Source organism: Canis lupus, chromosome 2 (genome assembly GCF_048164855.1).
Source record: "Canis lupus baileyi chromosome 2, mCanLup2.hap1, whole genome shotgun sequence".
Classification (NCBI taxonomy): domain Eukaryota; kingdom Metazoa; phylum Chordata; class Mammalia; order Carnivora; family Canidae; genus Canis; species Canis lupus.
The window spans coordinates 72985733-73005967 of NC_132839.1; the positions used below are offsets into that span (position 1 = coordinate 72985733).

Below are 20235 nucleotides of genomic sequence, written 5' to 3' on the forward strand. Positions count from 1 at the left end.
AATGTGACTAATATGACCAAAGAATTAAGTTTAATTCTAATGTTAATTAATTAATTGAAAATTAAATGACCATATGTGGCTAGTGACTACCATACTGGATAGTTTCAGGCTAGAGGAACCAGCTGGACATGGAGAGTCCATCAGAAGGCAGGCCTTGCTGGTACTCTCAAAAGTCACTAGGTGTTTGATCATCTGCCTCTTATCTGTAAGATTGGTCGTAAGTTTGGGGACTCTAAGTCATTAATTATGAATGTGTGGACAACACAGTGACTTTACCAAGGCTTATCTTTGGAAGGAGAATAAATATAGTACTCTACTTCCTTTCTTACATGAAACAATCACAATCATTTTCTCTATATTCACATTTTTCTATGTGGAGTGTTATTTGAGAGCTTGAGCTACAGGCAAATGCCTGGGTTCAAATCCCATTTCAGTCACTGAATGTGTCGTGCCTTGAGTTAGTTACTTCACATTTTCAAACTTCTCTTTCACTACCTGTAATAGAAGGGTAACAATAGTACCTTACTCTTAGGGTAGTTGTGAAGATCAAATAATCTATGTCAGATGCTTAGCCAGTATCTGGCACATGCTAAGTACTCGGTGAAGTTTCATTATTCTGTAACTAGTATCTTGTGATGAGTTCGTACTTTGCTCCTCTGTATTCTGACATTTACTTGACTCTATGCATAAGTAAAGGCATTCTCTCAGATCTAAATGTCAGAATGTTCTAAAAAAGAAATGTACATTAATCAAGATAAAAAGGTAGATAGGGGTTTGAAAAGTTTTCTTGTAGGCATGAGTTTTGCAGTAACTTCTGTATTTTGCTTTGATTTCCATTTTGTTAAAAGTGTTTTAAATCAGCACAGTGCCAAATCATAGCCCTGATATTTTATTGTGATCATTGAAATTCCCTTGGTTTAACCTCAAACAGTTGATACACCACTACCAAGCAAAAATACTAGAGGCTCTACATTTTGATTCAAAGGATTTCTTGATGTCTTGAAGCTCTGAAGAATTTCATTCCACTTAAGTTGGAAATATTTAAAGCCTAGTCTCCGGTTATCTCAGAAATGTCTGGGTAGGTTGTATAGTGCTGGAGAGATCAAGCACTATTTCAAGACTAGTGACTTCAGAAGTATGAACAATAGGATCCCCTCTGTTGCTGATTTCGTACTTTGTAATCTTTAGAAGGGAAAAACAGCATTGTGACATAGTCTTGCTGGAAAAATAGCATTGTGACATAGTCTTGCACTCTGTATAGCATTTGTGCAAAATACAAATATATTTTTTTCATTACGTTAGGGTGTTAGGAAATCTGTTCAAGTGCAGTTTTGCTGCTGTTTTGCTTAAGTAAGAAAAAGTCATGGACCTCTTTGGGCCACAGAGAGGTAAACGTCTGTAAAATCTCTGTTGACCTAGGTTTCATTCTAGAAGTCTCCTAAGTATCCTTTCAACTAAAATTCCTTGAATCTGCCTTTTCCTTCTTTAGCCTTAAAGGACGTATGGAGGTAAGTTTTACTTCCATCCTTTCATAAGCACGCTCTTGAAAATGTTCTTAGACTATCTCGTTTCCTTAGAAAACAATTCACGGGTGAGTCAGCATGAAGGACAAAAACCCACTCACAAAAGATATCAAAATTGCATGAGGCGGCGAAACCAGAAGTGATTTTTCTTTGTAAACTAAAATGATGAGGCGCGGAGGAACCAATTACTTATTTATAAAGTGAGTGCGCGTGGAAGGCTTTACGCGGCGGGGAGGACGCGCGCTGCTACAGATTTAGCAAAGACGAAGGTTTCACCTTCCTGCCCGAAAACTGTCCCTCCTGCCCGAAAACTGTCCCTCCTGCCTGAAAACTGTCCCTCCTGCCCGAAAACTGTCCCTCCAAACGTTCCCTTCAGTGAGGGAGAAAGACGAAGGGAAGGAGCCAGCGGAGCAGGCTGGGGGCCTCCCGCCTCCGCAGGTCTCCTCTGCAAACGCACTGGGCGGGAAGCCCCCGCAGCAGCCCCGGCACGTCCGGGGCCGTTTCCACGGCACCGCTAGGGCGGCCAGAGTCGGCGTTCGCGGGCGGTGACCCGCCGACCCCCGCGGGCCCTCTGCGGGCCGCCGAAGGTCGCCCTCCGCTCCGGGCGAAGTCGGGCGGCGGGGAGGCTCGGCACCCGCGCAGGGGGCGCGGCGGCGAGGGTGGGGGGCGCCGAAGCGTTTCCTGGGTGAGCGCGGCGGCCGGGCCCGTTTCCGGAAGGCTGATTGCATCAGGTGTGGAGCCGGCGCCTCCTCGGCCCAACCTGGCGGCCACTGCGCCTGCGCGCGCCGCCCCGCCCCGCCGCCGCCGACTCCACCGCGGGTTTTCCTCCGGGTCTGGAGGAGCCCGAGCCGGGAGGGGCCCGAGCCCCGGGCCCTGCGGGGCGGGACTCCTGGGGGGCCGCGGGGAGCCGTGGGGTCCCGGGCAGTGGCGTGCCGCGGCCGGAGGAGCTGCCTGGAAGGGTGGGGGCTGGTCCTGCAGCTGAAGGGCGGGGTGGTCTCGGGTTGGCCGGTTTCGTCGCCCCTCTGGACCTAAGGGTCGGAGACCAGCACTGGAAGCCTTTCCAGTTCGGGGTCTGCATTTTATTAAGTTGAGTTGACCCATGGCCTCTGGCTGTGCGTGGTCCGCAGACTCAGTAGGCGGATCTGGGGGGTGGGGGGGCAGCGACTCAGCCCTAAGGGTGAGCACTTTGATGGATTTATAGGGATTACTCAGCGCCAATATCGGTTTTCTGTTGCAGTAAGGAGCAACGTGATTGTTGGCCTTCAGGTGGTTCTGAGAATTGTTCGTGGGAGAGGTTTTTAGGGGTGCAGACGCCGGAAACCATTAATCCGCAAGGCAGCTTCCCTCCCCGCTCCCCCAGTTACTTAACAACCCTATATGCGCCAGCATCAGGGACCCTTATGTACTTTTATACACGTGTAGTAGAGCTCTCTCCTAGCATCCTCCGTGTTTTATATGACATTTTAAAAAAGATTTTTAAAAATTTATTTATTCATGAGAGAGACAGAGACAGAAGCAGGCTTCATGCCAGAAGCCCGATGTGGGACTCGATCCCGGGATCCCAGGATCATGCCCTGGGCCAAAGGCAGGCGCTGAACCCCTGAGCCACCCAGGGATCCCAATATATGACATTTTTTGAGTGATTATTTGGTGGATGTCTGTCCACCTCGTTGGACTGGAAGCTTTACGAAGGCAGGGGGTCTGGGTTTTTTTTTATTCAGTGGTATTCCCAGGCTTCCTTGAGACCTTGAGGATCCTCCATACATACATGGTATTGGAAGCAATAAAGCACTGCCGGTCACAACCACACAGAAACCTCACACGGAGAATAAGGAATTAGAGGAATTATTTGAGGAATTAGAGCATATTGGAAGTTTGGGGAAGAGGATGAGGAGAAGCCATAACCTCCTAGCCACTATTAATTCACTTTTAGGATAATCCTCCTGACACAGATCATCGATAAGGCTGTGCGTGTATGTATAGTGATGGTTCTCAGAGTGTGGTCCTCGGGGCCGCGGCACCAGCGTTACCTGGGAACTTGTTGGATGTGCAGATGCTTTGGGCCCACTGCACACCTACTCATTCAGAGACTCTGGGAGTGAGACCTGTCAGTTTATTGCTGTCGAGCCCTGGGATGATTCTGACGCAGCCTCCAGCTTGAGGACCACCGCACTGGTGAAGAACAACCCCCCACGGATGCTTGGGGGATGCTTGGGGGATGCTTGGGGGATGCCAGCCGCAGTGTCCAGAGCAGAGCGCTGATTCCTGCTTACTGAGTATCCCTTCTTCTCAGGCATCTGCTCGTCTGCTTACAAATCGAATTATAGGTAATATTCCTGGAGGTGAAAAGGAAATTATGCTTTTCTCCTCTTGCAGGTATGTTTCTCCCCTGAAGTGATCTTGCTGTGATTTTCACATCAAGGGGTGGTGTGTGTGTGTGGCATACGCCTGGGGTTCTGGATAAGGAGGCAGAAGTTCTCGCCTCCAAGTTGCAGCTGGGTGGGTGTGGGCAGCTTTCCTCTGGGTGCATTTTCCCATTATAAAGGATTGCAGACGTGCGGGGGAAAGGACTGGCCGGGGACGAGGCTGCCCAGCTGCCTTTTGGTGCAGACAGACGCCAGGCCGCATGGAGGGGATGCTGGGCTGCATCGCGCCTCCCGGGCGCCCCTGCCTCCCTGCCGTCCTCCGCGGCGAGCGGGGCACCGAGGGTCCCAGAGGCCGCGAGCCTCTGCCTGCAGGGGTCGCCCTAGGAGCGCGGCCCGCCCCCTCCTCCTCGGCCCCCGCCCCCGGCCCCGCCTTTCCCGGTTCGGCCCCCGCGCGGCCGGGCCCCTCCAGCCTCTCGTCGCGCAGCCGCCGCCAAAGCCTGGAGAAGTGGAATCTGGCCGGCGCCGCTGCCTGCGCGGGACTCGCCGAGCGGCACTGGGCATGCTCAGTCGCGGAGCCCGTCCTGGTCTCAAGTAGGAAGCTCGTGCGCTGCAGCCGCAGCTGATCCGGGCGCTCCGGGGAGAAGGCGAGACTGGAGCCGAGCCGCCGGGCGCCGGGGCCGGAGCGAGCGCGGCGCGCACCGCCGGTGAGCCTCGCCTTCTTCCTGGCTTGTGCCCTGGACCCCGGGCGGCCCGGGAGTGCCGGCGGCAGAGCCGGGCAGCGGCAGCGGCAGCGGCAGCGGCGTGCGACGAGCGGCTGCGTGCAGCCCCGGCGGCTGCTCCTCTCCTGCCGGCCCCGGGGCTGCGCGGCCCCTGCCGCCCGCCCCGCCGCAGCCACAGCTGCAGCAGCTGCCGCCGCCTCTGCAGCGGGCGCCGGTGGCGGAGTCCGGGGCGCCCCGCGCTCGCGCCGCAGGGCCGGCGGGGCGGCCCGGCGACCGCGGGCGCACTCCTGGACTTGCATCCCTCTCGCTTGCCGGCGCCCTCGTTCCCGCGGCAGCCCGGGCTTGGCCGGGCCTGGGGCGCGGGAGACGGGGCCGCAGGGGGTGCGCCCGGGTGGGGCTGCGGAGCGCACGGCGGAGGGCGGGCGCCGGCGGGCAGGGCGCACACCCCCTTGCCCGGGCACCGGCCTCGGCTGCGCGCCGCGCGGCTGGGCTCCCCTCCCTCCCGGGGCGGGCGGCGCCGGCTCCTCGGGGTTCCGACGCTGGCCGCCGGGAGACCAAGGGGGGAAAAGTTCATTTCCCCCGCGCAGGCACGGAGCGTTTGAGCTAGAAAATGGCTGTGCGGAGGGGACCGAACCGGGGAGGCGGGCCCCGGGGTCCCGAGAGCCCCTCCGCCGCCCGCCGCGCCGCGTGGAGGGTCGGACGCTGGAAATGACATTGGTGCGATGGGGACAGTGCTGGGCGGAGGGACGGATGCGGAGTCCCAAGGAAACCATGCAAGGTGGTCTGGACCGCAGGTGGTCTCTGGAGCTGAGGGGGCAGGGGCCCGAGGGCCGAGGGGGCGTGGGGCTCGCATTAAACAAAAATACGTTGGAGAAATCAGATTTCGGTTGTAGCCGTTTTGTAGTCAAGTTCTGCGCAGTTTAGAGCCATGACTGTCAACAAGCGTTTTTGGGTGGATTGAGTGGTGGTGGTGGTGGTGGGGGGGGGGACTGGAAATAAGGGTCAGTGTTGGAAGCCCGGGCAGGACTGGACTCTCGGAGGGCATAGTGTTGAGAAGTCCCTCCATCACTGGTGTCCCTTTGCACACGATCACTTAGGTGAGATCTCTGAAGGGTTGTCATAAAACGATGCCAGCAGTGCTGCTTTCAGTTCCAAGAAATGAGGAAACTTTGCGAGATTGGCAACTGTGTGTCATTTGTTCTGATACTTGACCGATTTAAACCACCCAACAGTGGCACCCTGATCTGTCGTTCTGGATTTAGGTCTCGTAAGCCTTTATTTATTTATTTTTCCTTGTCACGGGCTTCCGTTTGTCCTCAAATGGCCATGATAATGAAGGATGCCTGACTTGGTGGAGCTGGCCTTTCAGGGATATACTCTTTAAAGGGGGATTTCTTCTGGAACTTCGGTAGCCGCTCAGATGTGTTTTCCGTTTGTAGCTTGAGAACAATAATTGCTCAACAATTGTTTGTCGTAACTTGCAGAATCTTAGAAATGCACTTTATTGCAAGGGATGGCATGTAGCAAATGGGTGAGAAGCGTCTGCGCTGGGGGAGATGCCGGGAGAACGCAGGTGGCAGTAGAGTACAATGGGCTAGTGGTCGGAACACCAGGGGAGAAGCAAGCAGATCAAGATTTCTGTTGCTGGCCTTTTGTCATCATTTTACTGTGTGGCCCCCCCCCCCCCCCCATCACTTGGAGTCTTCAGTATCTAGGGATATCCCTAGATATTTGCTCAGAGCCTTTGAGAAAGGATTCTAAAGTTGAGATTGTTTTCTAGGGAAGGAGTTTTCTTGAACTTCTATTCTCTTTTCCAAAGGATGCTTTTGACTAGATAATTCGCCCTCAAGCAGCCAGCACCATTCAGCACTTTCTGAAACTTTTATAAAGTGGTAGTGGAAAAGCTTAATGAACTGAAGTGTAAAAGATCGGCATTTTACATTTAACTGGAGTAATGTGAATAAGAGACTACAGAATTATTTAAGAAAAGACTACTAAGTGTTGCAAGAATCCACATGTATAAAGATAACGTATTTTAAAATTGTTATTCTTTTTATGTCATGTTTCAACTTTTTAATGACTGTTTCTTTTCCTGCCACCAGAAAAATACTGAAATTTTTCCCCCTCTATTACAACAGGAGTTAATACTAAAAAGCTTGCCATAATATTAGTACAGGGTTATGGGGACAACTCTGATGTCAGAATATCTAAATTTATCTTTTAAGGAAAATATAATGTTGTTTCTCTGCATCTTTTTTTTAGTTACACTTTAAAAAAATATATTTTCAATAGGCTTCACACCCAATGTGGGGCTTGAACTCACTAGCCTGAGATTAGGACCTAAGCTGAAATCAAGTATCTGATGCTTAACCCACTGAACCATCCAGGCACCCCAGTTACACTTTTAAAATAGACATTAGTCTGATATTATAACACCTTGAATTTTCCATAGCTGTAAGACTTTTAGGAAAGTATTTTAAGAAGGTATTACTAGTTATGTGGGTGATACTTATTTCCCTTCTTTGGGTTAAGGATATTTGTTTAATGCCTGCTCTGTATCAACCTGATACAGTTGCAATGGCTTGTCAGAGTCAGAGTGACAGATTCTCTGCAGTAGCCTGGTGGGATTTGGTGCAAAGACCATCAGCCAGTGACTTCCAACACTTGCCTTCTGGGCCAGACTCTTCTGCTACTTTAACTTACTGTGTGTGATCTTGGGAATGTCAGTTTATTTTTCTGGGCCTCAGTTTTTCCATCTGTAAAATGAGAGAGTTGCAGTACAGTGCACTCTCTGGATGCCTGTTGAGTTCTTTTGTCTGGTTTCAAGGGTCTATGATGCAACCTTTGGAGGAGGGGGTACTGCATGTAGAGCATTACATGAAGGTGATTTTGTGTTTCGCAGAGTCTGGCCTGTCCTGCTTTGAGGAATCTCCCCCCCCCCTGCCCCGCCCTTTTTTTGGCCAAATCCTGGCTGCCTTTTTAGTTTTTGTTAAAGAATGGTTGTCATAAAATTAACTCTGTGGCCCTTCCAAGTCTAGGTAGGAGATAAGGGGATGATTAGATTTGGATAAAGCACACTAGATATTTGAAACTGTTTCATAGCATCTTCTGAGGTGAGTCTCTGCTCTTGGGCATGCAGATAAGCTGAGAAAGAAGCCGCCACAGAGGAAGGTGTCCTGTGTCTTGGGTGTCGGGCCCACTTAAGTGAAATTTTGGCCAGCCTGTTCCATGTCTCCATCCTCTCTCTCTTTAGCCTTTGATTAGAAATGTAGCCCTTGGTCTCTAGAATAAAATTCTCATCATCAGGTGTCCAGGTGTCCAGGGTCAGCTACTGCAGTAAACAGGAGTTGTGGCTGGTGCAATGGACCTACTCTACTTTGGCAAGATTGTGAACTTTTTTTGTTTTTTCTCTTGGCAATTTATGGTGATGGGTCAGAAAGCAAAGGAAACTGGTCCTTTTGGTGTTTGTAGTGCACTTTGCTTTCACGATGCTCCCAAAGCTCAATGTCCTGAATGAACCTTTCAGTGGGGCAGGGGAGGAGATGCCAGGGTTGTTACCCATATTTTAATAGTTGATAATAAACAGACAGTGAATGAAACAGACAGAAGTGAAGCGCTTCTGGTATTAACCAGGCTGCAGGGTTGCTGGGCATTTGGTAGGAGTGGAGTGATAACTTTGAACAAGAGGTGAGAGCCATAAGAGAGGAAGCACACAAAGAGCAGAAGACAGTCAAGTCACTACAAGTTGGCAAAAAGTAAGAAGCCTACATCAGTTTAAAAGTATTAGAGGCCTTTAGGTGTAGACTCATAGGAGACATTCCCTTTCTGCATAATCTTATTTCTATAATGTTTGAATCTTACCTGCTTTCCTAAGCACTGAATGGATGCTAGGACAGGCATTACTCTTATCATCAGAAAAGTCTTACTGTGAAATTTATTGGTACATGAGATGTACAGACTTCTATGGAGAAATATGGGAAGAGAACATGGAAAAATGAATGGTATGGAATTATGGATTAAGTTGTTTCTTTGCTTATTAATGATTTGACAGTGATTATAGATAAGGTGAACTACTCTTTGCCTCCTGTGGAAATCTTGCAAGATTTTTGTCTGCTACGTAATAGCTGAGGTTTTTATTTTTATTTTTTTTTTAATTTTTATTTATTTATGATAGTCACACAGAGAGAGAGAGAGAGAGGCAGAGACATAGGCAGAGGGAGAAGCAGGCTCCATGCACCGGGAGCCCGACGTGGGATTCGATCCCAGGTCTCCAGGATCGCGCCCTGGGCCAAAGGCAGGCGCCAAACCGCTGCGCCACCCAGGGATCCCTAGCTGAGGTTTTTAAAGTGTAACTTTATGCTTTAGGAATGCTTAGAGTGGGAGGAAGAGTAGTTTGGGTTTGTGTTTTTCTTTTAAAATTGACTAAGAAGAATGTAGTTTTATAACTGAGCTAGGAGTGTGTACCTAGGGGCATGAGGCTGGAGAGAACTTGCAGAGAGCTCTAGATAGTGAAGGGAAACACTGTTTTTAAAGAAGGAAGGCTTGGCATCACAGTGGTATAAGATGTAATGTTTCCCTGATGCCCTATACGTCAGATTTTAGCTTCCACTCAAAATTTAAAAGTGCAAAGCACAGTATTAGGTCCATGGCCATTGCTGTGAGTGATGTGTTTGCTGTCCTTATCAAAATAATGATGATGTTGTAGTGAATATTTTGTAAGTGTGTCCAATTGAGGAGATGTGTCCTTTTTTCTCTGAGACTATACCCTTCTGATTTGGGGATAAGAATTCTTTTATGATTTGATGGGAATATTTTTATTTGGCAGCTTAATGGTCCATGAAATTGATAAGTCTGGGAAGCCGGGTTTGAGATGTTGAGAGCCATGCCCTTGGGATAGAATGAATAGTGGAGGCCAAGCCAAACTAGAGCTTATGGGTGGGTTGATGGGGCCTCTGGGCCTTCCAGGAATGTAGGGTCACTGGTATAGACTCAGGGTCTTAGGAGCTTAGAAGAAGCTAATTTTGAAAGTGCTCTGGGAACCAGCAGATATTTTTGAATTATAGCCCAAGAATGTCAATGGAAGTGCCAAAATGAAAGATGAGGGTCTGAGAGCAGAAAGGACAACTGATTGTAATGTGAATTTCAGCAGGCAAAGCCTCAAAATGACAGATCCTAGTGTTGGTTTCTTTGCACACAGGCCTCTTTCTGCCAAGGCGGCACACTTTAGCAATATGGGGTTGGTGATTCTAGGAAATGCTGATGGAGTCAAGGCCGTAGAAACACAAGTGGTGTAATAGCCAGCTTGGTTTGGACCTTTGCAATATCATGTCTTCCAGAGCAAGCCTTGATGAATCGCTAGAGGAACCTTAAGAATAATTTGCTCAAGGCATTGCAAACCCAAATTATTACTGTGTTTTAAACAGTAGGATAAGAAAATAATATATTTAAAGATGATATTTGAAAAATCTATGCTAAATGATATCTGGATCTTGCTGATCATCATTGATAATATAGTATTAATGTTATTATGGAGCTCTTTGTGTTAAGAGCTTTATCACTATTACCTTATTTAAGTCTTACAAAATGCTGTGATGCTGTTCCCATTTTAGAGATAAGGAAACTGAGGTCCTTTTCACTAAAGTCTTTATAGTAAACAGTGACACTTTCCCTGTAACTGTAATCAATATGAAGGCACCCATGGTTGCTGGAGATCCTAACAGAATGAAGAAATAACATTTGGTAATTAAGGGTCAACTGTGTGCCTCGTGTTATACAGGAAACATTTCACTTAGTCCTTTGGGGTACCTCCTCCTTGACGAGTGAAGAACCTTCCTAAATTCACCATTTGGGGAAAAGGTGAAAATTTCACCTTTCATCCATTTTCAAAATGGACATTACTGTAAATCCACATATTTATTTATTTTTATTTATTTTTTATGTTTTAAATCCACATATTTAATGATGGAATTAGTTCTTTCATATTATGGCTCCAATATGCATTTCTTTCATGTGAATACAAATTGAGTAGCAGAAAATCCAAATATCATTTCTAAATTTGTCTGACTAGGCGTTGCTGTGTAACCTCTCTGGACAGATTGCAGTCTAGAATGTTTCTGTTGTAAATAAAATACACTGGAATCTGATTAGTTGTCATGCGTCTATCATGAGGCAATGCTAGAATGACAGAGGCTTCCGATGACTGGAAAAAGGTGAAGTGAGTGTTTCCAGGTTTCTCCGGCTGCCTGTGGCTGACTCAAGATTTCTGGTTGCCCAAGCGGTGGGTCTGGAGAAAGAACTTCAGCACCCCAGATGATGGTTCCTCCCTTTGGGAGCATCCAGCATGCTCCTGGATGCCAGCTCTGTTCTTACCTTCTGATCTTCATTTGATTTCCCAAGGGGACTTTTGACCTGAGCAAGAGAGGTCAAAAGAGGTGGATCTGCTGATTTGCTAGGCAGTACTATTTGTCAGTGGAAGTGAATAAATTAGAATTTCTTTAGTATGAGTTAGGTTTCTTGAGTTGATTTTTTTCCATAAGTGAACCAATACAAAATTTCTGAACTTAACTGAGGCATAGTCTGGACTCACAGGGGTATAGATGCTTCGAGAAGCACTGGTTCAACTTCACGTTCTTCTGGTATCTGACCAGAATCTCTTATCCTCTCCAGTAACCAAGCTTTATTTATTTATACATTTTTCAGATCACTAGTGAAGACAGACTTTTTGTGTGTGTGCGTGACAGGAAAACTTAGCTTTCTTTGTTCATGTCTTTGTTCAGCAAATGTTTTTTGAGGACATACTTTGTGCCAGGTACTGTGCAGAGTTCAGGAAGACAGACAGGAATGTACCAGAGCACTGATGGTATGGTGCTACGGTAGAGGCATGTGTGTGAGGTCTGAGCAAGTGGTCCTGTCTCCATGGGAGTGGAGAGGCCTCATGGAATAGGAGCTGTGGCAAGGGACTCCCGTAAACCCCCACTACAGAAAACCCTTCAGCTAACTCCTTTTCCATTTTTCCTTGCCTCCATAGAATTGTCATATCCAACACCTGGGATTTGCCACACCTTCCAAAGAGAACCTAGAGATTTGCCCTTTCAAGTCTTTTTTTTTTTTTTTTTAATTTTTATTTATTTATGATAGTCACACAGAGAGAGGGAGAGAGAGGCAGAGACACAGGCAGAGGGAGAAGCAGGCTCCATGCACCGGGAGCCTGACGTGGGATTCGATCCCGGGTCTCCAGGATCGTGCCCTGGGCCAAAGGTAGGCGCCAAACCGCTGCACCACCCAGGGATCCCCCTTTCAAGTCTTTATAGCTATGGTTCTCAACAAGGGAGGAGGGCAGTTTTGCTCTCCAGGGAATATTGTCACTATCTGGAGATGTTTCTGATTGTCATGACTTTGGAAGGAGTACTGCTGGCATCTAGTAGGGTAGAGGCCAAGGATGCTTGTAAATGTCCTACAGGAAGTACATGCACAAGACAGCCCTGCAGGGAAGTAGTAGGGATTTGGTGGTTAAGAGCCAGACTCTTAGAGTTCCAATATTGCTGGGCAATTTAACAGCCATATGACTGAGGCCAACAGAATTACAGAATTACAGGTGGAGAACAGAATTAACAGTGCTTTAGTTCCCTTATCCATAAGTAGGAATACTATATATGATACGGTTAGTTAATATAGAAATATAATAATGAATAATATTTGGCATAAAGGAAGATCTTAACAGTTATTATTTATTTTAAGCAAAAACTAACTTTTGACTCCAAAGAGGTTGAATTTAGGGAATCCAGGGCAGCCAAGTTTGTGGCACCACCTCTTAGTATGATTTGCTGTAAGAACTGGCCACTGTTTTTCTTTCTCTGGTTCCTTTTTGTCCATAGATTTTATTTTTCACTCTCTCCACCTCTTGATTGTAGGACTTTGATAGCTTTGTCTTTCATCCTTTTTTTCCCAGGGACCCAAATTTATGCCCTTAATGAACCTTTCTTTCCCTGGAGGGCGCAGAAATATATTTACGATTTTCCTTAGCTCTGTCTATTTTGGGAATGGTGAGAAAACAGGAAGCAGGTCAGGGGAGAGCTGCCTTACTTCCTGATTGTCACAGCTCCCTTCTCTATAAAATTCCATGCAAGACTGAGAGGCAGGTGGTAGTGCCTGCTTAGTAACTAACTAACTCTTCCCTCTACGCCCACCGGCTCCACCCCCAAGTTAGGTGCCTACTCCTTCTAAAATACCCTGTAATTGGGTCACAACATCTGCCTGCTTGAAATCATTTCTAAAAATCAAAGCAAAGATGCAAGCTGTGTCAGTGGGATTTAAAATGTCTCGGTCTTCTACTTCAAGGTTTCGGAGTCTTGTTTTGTTCTGAAAACAAAAGGGAGCAAACTTGTTATCTCAGGTGACAGTGTCTTTGTGGCCTAGAACTGTGTCTTATTTTCACTTGCAAAAGTGCTCAAACCATGGTCCTTGCTGACTTGTGGCCTCCACTTAGCAGATCAAATTTACTGTCAAATTTTCCTAGCATAATTGACTTGAAGAGATTTTCATTCTGTGTTTTGAATGGGATCCACAGACTGGAGAAAAATGAAGATGTTCAGTTCATCATAAGCTTTCTGACTCCTTCCCGATGACACGGTCATCTCATCCCCGGATGAGGGCAGTGGCCTCTCAGTGGCCTCCTGGCCTGTCCAGCTCCATTCATTCAGTTTGGCTTCCGAAGCGCTGGGCACTGTTCCAGATGCTGCCTGTGGAAACTGACCAGGGTGGAAACCGACCTGGATGGCCACTGTCTCTGCCTGCCTGAAGCTCTCTGGCTGTAGGGAAAGCTGGCAACTGTGATAAAATGTGCTGTGTGCTACCAGGAGGGGAGGTGGGAAGTACTTAGTGCTTCTCGATCAGCATTTGCCCTGGTTGGGGGGGTGTGTGTGTGTGCGTGGGGTGTGTGGCAGACAAGGCTTCCAAAGGGAAGGGATGCTCAGGGTAGTCCACAGCGTGCCTGGCACCTCCATCTGTGCAGCCGTGGAAGGCGCCCCTGACCCCAGACCCCCCCCCGTGGAGCCCTGCTGTTGCGGATTGTGTCCCACTACTATCACCTCTCATCCCCCATGGCCTCTCTGTTTATGCTCTGCATTGCCTCCAAGGTGATCTTCAGAAATCCTCTACAGGTCCGGGCATGCCCATCCCAGCCCTCCAGGGGCTCCTCACTCACTGCCCTCACGACGATGGGCCAGCTTCTTGGCATCGCACCTGGTACCCTTCATGATACTGCTTTGCTTTCCATCTCTTGCTCTGAGCTTTGAGCCACACCGTTCTTTCAACATGCCTGGTTTTCTCTGGCCTTCGGGCTCTTATCCTGTGTTCCCGTCACCTGCAACCATCCTTATTGTCTGTGTATTCTTCACTTCCTTGACTTTTTTTGTTCCTCCTCCACAAAGTGGCTTAATCATCATCCACCTCAGTGTGTGTCAGAATGACCCAAGGGCTTACTAAAGTAGACATTGCTGGTCTCACCCCCCAAATTTCTGATTCGGAGGCCTGTGATGTGGCCCAGTCAAAATCCGTACCTCTGACAATTTCCCAGGTGATGTTGATGCTGCTGGACTGGGGACCACACTTGGAAGACCACTGGGGACACGGTTACCCAGAACAGGATGACTGGCTCTTGCTGCCACAGTGAGCGCCTGGTACCCTGTCCTCCATCGTGCCCTTTGGGTCACACTGCATTGCACCTGCTTACCTCCCTGGCTTGGCTCCTAACCTGTAACCCCTTGAGGGATGACACTGCTACTGGTTTGTCTTTGTGCTCTCAGGGCTTAGAAATCCTGGATGCTCAGTCATTCTCTGTCAAAGAATGAATTTGTGAATAAGAAGTAATTTTGTCATTGGAAGCTTTAATAAATATGCCCCAGAACATGTGTGACACCTAGTTCTTCTGACAGTCTACCCCCAGTTGTGACGGTATAGGTTTATACCATGATGTTAAGGATTAAGGACATCGGCATGCGGTTGGTTAACACAAGAGCCAGTTAACTATGTGGTTCGGTGTCTAAATTCTAGAAAGGTCTTTAAATAGTCAGCTTAGTATGAAAATAGGCATCCAAAAGAAATGCAGATGTCATTTAATTTAGCGACCATAGCATAACTGTGGCCTCTTTATTTGAAGTAATAAATCTTACTGAACTGGTCTTAAATGTAACCAGATGTTTAAGTAATCATTCTTCCAAGCCAGTGAGAGGGATGGCTAGAACACTTCATGTACTCACTCAGTCCATAAATGTTCATTGAACACCTGCTATGTGCCAGTAGGCCCTAGGATATGGCACTGAGTAAAACACTCCTGCTTTCTGGGTGGGAGGTGCCATGAAGAAGACAGAGATGGGTGATGTCATGAAAAGTGCCCAGTGGGCTCCTTCAGATCACGTGGTGAGTAGGTGTCTATTTGGCTGTGTCCTGAGTGGCAGGAAGTGACGACCAGGTCTATCAAGATCATGACATAGAGAGGTGCAATTGAAGGGCACGAGAATGCTGCAGAGGACCTAACTTTAAAACATCTTTTTGGGGAGCCCTAATACCTCTCTAGTTTTGAAGACTGGATTGATGTCACCTTTATTATGTGCATGCTTATCCAGATATGGGCTCTAACCTTGCTTCCACAACATCCAAAGCAGTACTTGCCACAGTACTTCCCAGAGGGTGATGAGTGAATCCAGAGTGACTGGGAATATGTTGGGAATAAAGACTTCTGCCATCAAGTTCAGAAAACTGCATGTACTTTCTCTTTCCATTAATATATTCAGGAAGTCCTACTGAAAAGAAAGTTCATTTAATCCAGCATTTGCCTGTGGGCCAGTTTTGCACAGTGTGCTTGCTCTCAACTGATGTTTTTTCTTGCACACCTCAGACAACCAGCTGTAAAGGTGCTGCTTTGTGCGCACCTAAAAAGAGTATTTCATGTGACACAGACTTTTCTCTCCTCTTCACGTCCCACTTACCCTTTGGTGACTTTGATTGTTGAAGAAGAGGCAGAGGAGGGAATTCTCATATTGGTTTTCCAAAAGCCTCCTGCCTAGTTGATCAGACCTATTGATTTGGGTCCAAAGATAAATGGCCTTTAGAGTCTGAGAGATCATTGCTCATTTGCTGCATTCAGGGAGGAGCCTGCTGGAGTGTCACATGGGATTCAAGCTGTTCCTGCACATGCTTTAGCCTCAGTTGCTTTCACAAAGAATGGTTTGCGATCGAGTTGTTCCTCTTATGACGTCATTGTCTTCTTCATTGCTTTGGGTGTCCACTCACCCTAAGTAAAGTGGGGGGAAAGGAGTGACCTGCTTGGAGTGCCTAAGGGTGAGCCTTATTTATGAATAATAAACCTGGATCAGACACTGTATTCTGAGTTTTTGCTGATGTTTTAGAATCTTCCTTTCAACCTAGATTTTGGCCCTTCCTGAAGTCAGAGCAGATGGACAGGGTCTTTTTGAAGTTTTCTTCTCTGGTAACCTTTTTTTTTTTTTTTTTTAAGATTTTATTTATTCATGAGAGACACAGAGAGGCAGAGACATAGACAGAGAGAGAAGCAGGCTCCCTTAAGGACCCCGATGTGGGACTTGATCCCAGGACCCCTGGATCATGACCTGAGCCAAAGGCAGATGCTCAGGTACTAAGCCACCCAGGTGCCTCTCTTGTTAATCTTTATGGTCCTGGTTTGATACAGCAAGCCAGGAAAGTTTCACAGTGGGACAAGCTCACTGAAAAGTTTCATTTAAGGGAGAGCCTGGGATGAGTCTTTCTGTAAAATAATTGAGAGTAAAAGAACATTTGAGTTAGTTGTCAGGGTTGAGAGGAGACCCCTTCTGGTACTACCAATTTTTTTTGTCCTTGTGGCAATTTCTAGAAAGATGCACTGGGGCCTGACTGATAATAGAGTTAAAGAAGATGTCCCTAAGTCAAGATTTTGGAATGATTAGTCCTTTTGGGTCCTTCGTGTTTGGGTACTCTGTTCTCATGCATTCTGCTCTCTCTAAATGAAATACGAAATTTAGTATGAGTGGTGGATATGTCAGATACCATTATTGTGGACAGGATCTCCATGTCTTCAATTATGTAGTAGCCCAAAACCCTGCATTCAAGCTAAATGTATTTCAGTGCTTTGGGAAGAAATTGTGTGAGGTGAGGTGCAACAGAAATAACACTCCCTGCTCTTATTCATGAGACCTAGCAATTGGGTCAGTGTCATTTTCTAAAAATGTCTTTTTTTCTAGGATTTGAGGTTATTTCTACTAGAATAAATAAAGGAAGTCTTGTATTCCCTTGACTTTGGTGTAATTGTCTCCCAATCAAAGTCATCTCCTGCTGACTTAGGTGTTATTTCATCTGAAATCATTTTCCTTTACTGTTACTAGATCCAACTGTGTATATATATATATATTTTACAGGCCACAAGTAGAAACAAGAAATGAAAATAAGATGTGAAGTTTTATTAAATTTTGTCTTTTTCCTAGCTTAGTTCTGAGAACATGTGAATTGCAAGAAAAATCAATATAAAAAAAGAAAGTGGGGGAGAATGTTGATTTGTGACATTTTTATTTTTATTCCCTGGGAAGAAAACAGGATTTTCATTAGATGCCGTCATGCTCTTTTCCACTGAGAGAGATAACAGTAGGATGAATGGCCACATTTGGAGTTTATGTACATTTTTGCTTAACATTTAAATGGTTTTTGTGTAAACATTTGTGAAGCTGTTGCCCTCTTTCTGCAGTACCAACTATTACACGGGATGGTTCCGTTTGCCAAAGACAATTTCATCATATGAGAGTGAAACTTCAGGCAATGCGAGAGCTCAGCAGATACAAGTTTTCATGAAAGCACATTTATTTTTCCTTGGCGTTGACCTTGGAAGTTAATTTTTGAAAAGCTTGAAGGTGTATCATTTTGATTGATAGTTAAGTTAAAGGATACTCAATATGATGTATTTATGCAGATTTCACTTGCATAAAGCAAAAGATGATGAAAGACAGAATAGAGATAAAAATGGAGTGGCTGTGTTGTGGGATTTTGGGGGATTTTGTTGGCTTTCTCATTCTTCTTCCCTGACCATTGTTACTGTTTTGATATCCTTTTAGTAAGTAGTAGAAGGGAAAAAAAAATTTCTCACATGTTCATTTTTATGTCCTCTAGAGGATGTGCATTTCAGGGTGTTTCTTCAAGGAGACTAACTGGAAACAAAAAAGAACGGCAATATGCTTAGTGAAGTAAGCCAATCACAAAGGCACTGATGTTGTATGAGTGTATTTATGGTACCCAGAATAGTGTAACTCCTGGAGACGGAAAGTAGAAAGGTGGTTGCCAGGGGCTGTGGTGCAGGGGGAATGGGGAGGTGGTATTTAACGGATCCACAGTATGATTTGGGGAAGATGGAAAAGTCCTAAGAATGTGTGGTGGTGATGGTCATACAACAGTGTGAATGTATTTAATGCCACAGAACTGTATACCTAAACATGGTTAAAATGGTGAATTTTTTTATGTGTATTTTACCATAATAAAAGCAAAGGAAGTATAATCTTAGAGAGAGAGAGAGCTGGTCCTGTGTCCTCACATTAGGCTGAAGCTACTCTGGGTGTGTTCTAATCTTTGTGCAGCCTGCCACTGGGGCTGAAACTCTGAAGGGTGCAGTAGGCAAAGACCCCAAGACCTTGGGGGGAGGTGGGCATAGGTGCCACTCAACCTGAACTAGATGCCAAGTTCTTGCCTTTCCAGAAGCTTTCATTTATGAGAAATGAACACTGACTCAAGACAAGTTCAAAATTGTGAATTGAATATGCTCTATGTGGGACATATTTTTGGCCGTATCTGTTACTGACTTCTACTTTGGAAATGAAACAATTTGGTAAAAATTAATCTTCATTTGAATGTCCTCCAAAATTGTGGCACTTCCCCCACTTATTTTGTTGAGTGTTTCCTCAAAGCCAAGTGACTATGTAGCCTAACTTTTCTTTTGCCTCATCCGTGTTGTTCTAAAGAGAGTGTAGACTTTAGGTCTGGACAGGGCCAAGTTTCAGCTTGGGCCTTGCGCTGGGAAGGTGGATATAGGTGGTTTCTCTGCCTGAGCCATGATTTCTCCATCTGTAAAATATCTAGAATGATTCCTTCCTGGTTGGGAGGATTTATTGTGATAAGATGTGAAAATGAGCGCCACTCTTTTGATTACTTTGTGTTGAAATGGCCAGTAGGTTGACCAGATATTCTAGATCATCCCCCATGTGTTATTGTGCTATAGAAGATGGTCCTTCTTTCACAAAGATGGTGCCAAAGGCAAAGAAGGAAGCCCCTGCCCCTCCCAAAGCCGAAGCCAAAGCAAAGGCTTTGAAAGCTAAGAAAGCGGTGCTGAAAGGCTTGCACAGTCACAAAAAAAAGGAAGATCCATAAGGCACCTATATCCCAATGACCCAAGACCCTGGGTCTCCGAAGGCAGCCCACATATCCTTGAAAGAGCGCCCCCAGGAGAAACAAGCTTGATCACTATGCCATCATCAAGTTCCCCCTGACTACTGAGTCAGCCATGAAGAAAATAGAAGACAACAACACACTTGTGTTCATTGTGGACGTCAAGGCCAATAAGCACCAGATCAAACAGGCTGTGAAGAAGCTCAATGACATTGATATGGACAAGGTCAACATCTTGATCAGGTTGGGATCATCTAAACTGAGTCCAGATGGCTATAAATCTAAATATAAATTTTTTCACCATAAAAAAAGAGAAGATGGTCCTTGATCAAATTGACAGACTTTTCAGAATTAAAATATTTTATTTCTTTTTAAGATTTTATTTATTAGAGAGAGAGAGAGTGCACACACTTGCACAAACACGGGGAGGGACAGAGGGAGAGGGAGAAGCAGACTCTCTGCTGAGTGGGGCTTCATTCCCAAGACCCAGAGATCATGACCTGAGCCAAAGTCAGACACTTAGTCAGCTGAATCACCCAAACCCCCCTCAAGGAAAAGGTAGTTCTTCTAGAAAAGGCAAATGGAAAGATGTTTATGATTTGTAGCAGGTTTTTAGCCTTTATATTCAACTACATGTTCTTGGTTTTCCTTGTTACCTCATTCCCTGCTTTGTATTATCTTCAGAGAATGTGAATGATATTCCCTCCATGTGTTTTATGCCTCTTATTATAGTTTGATATCTTTGAAAGACCTGTGGGTTGGGCTTTGATCCTGGGTCTGCCTCTATCAGCACAGTGATCCTGAGCAAGTTACCTCTTTTTCCTCACTTGTGGGAGGATCCCATAGAAATGATAAGGGTTTCGGACACATGGGTGGCTCAGCAGTTGAGCACCTGCCTTCGGCTCAGGGTGTGATCCTGGAGTCCCAGGATTGAGTTCCACATCGAGCTCCCCATATGGAGCCTGCTTGTCTCTCTGCCTGTGTCTCTGCCCCTCCCTCTGTGTCTCTTATGAATAAATAAATAAAATCTTAAAAAAAAAAAGAAATGATAAGGGTTGATGTTTATTGAGCACTTACTGTGAGACAGTGGTCACTGTGGCAAATGTGTTACATGGAGGGCATCATTGGGTCCCACACCTTATTTTTTTAAAGATTCTATTTATTCATGAGAGACACAGGAAGAGAGAGGTGGGC

General features: G+C 46.2%; 1 protein-coding gene across 14 annotated transcripts in view; it reads left to right on the plus strand.

The window, feature by feature from the left end:
* The first annotated feature begins 4372 nt into the window (after window positions 1-4372).
* The window catches only part of APBB2 (amyloid beta precursor protein binding family B member 2), a 375292-nt gene continuing 359429 nt past the window's right edge, over window positions 4373-20235 (plus strand). For 4 of the 14 annotated variants that reach the window (XM_072806682.1, XM_072806762.1, XM_072806734.1 and 1 more), the window contains exon 1: window positions 4384-4593. The gene's annotated coding sequence lies outside the window, so the exon portion shown is untranslated. Of the gene's footprint in view, window positions 4594-5141; window positions 5326-20235 lie in introns of those variants that run through there. The other 10 variants (XM_072806648.1, XM_072806707.1, XM_072806701.1 and 7 more) reach the window with 6 other exon arrangements.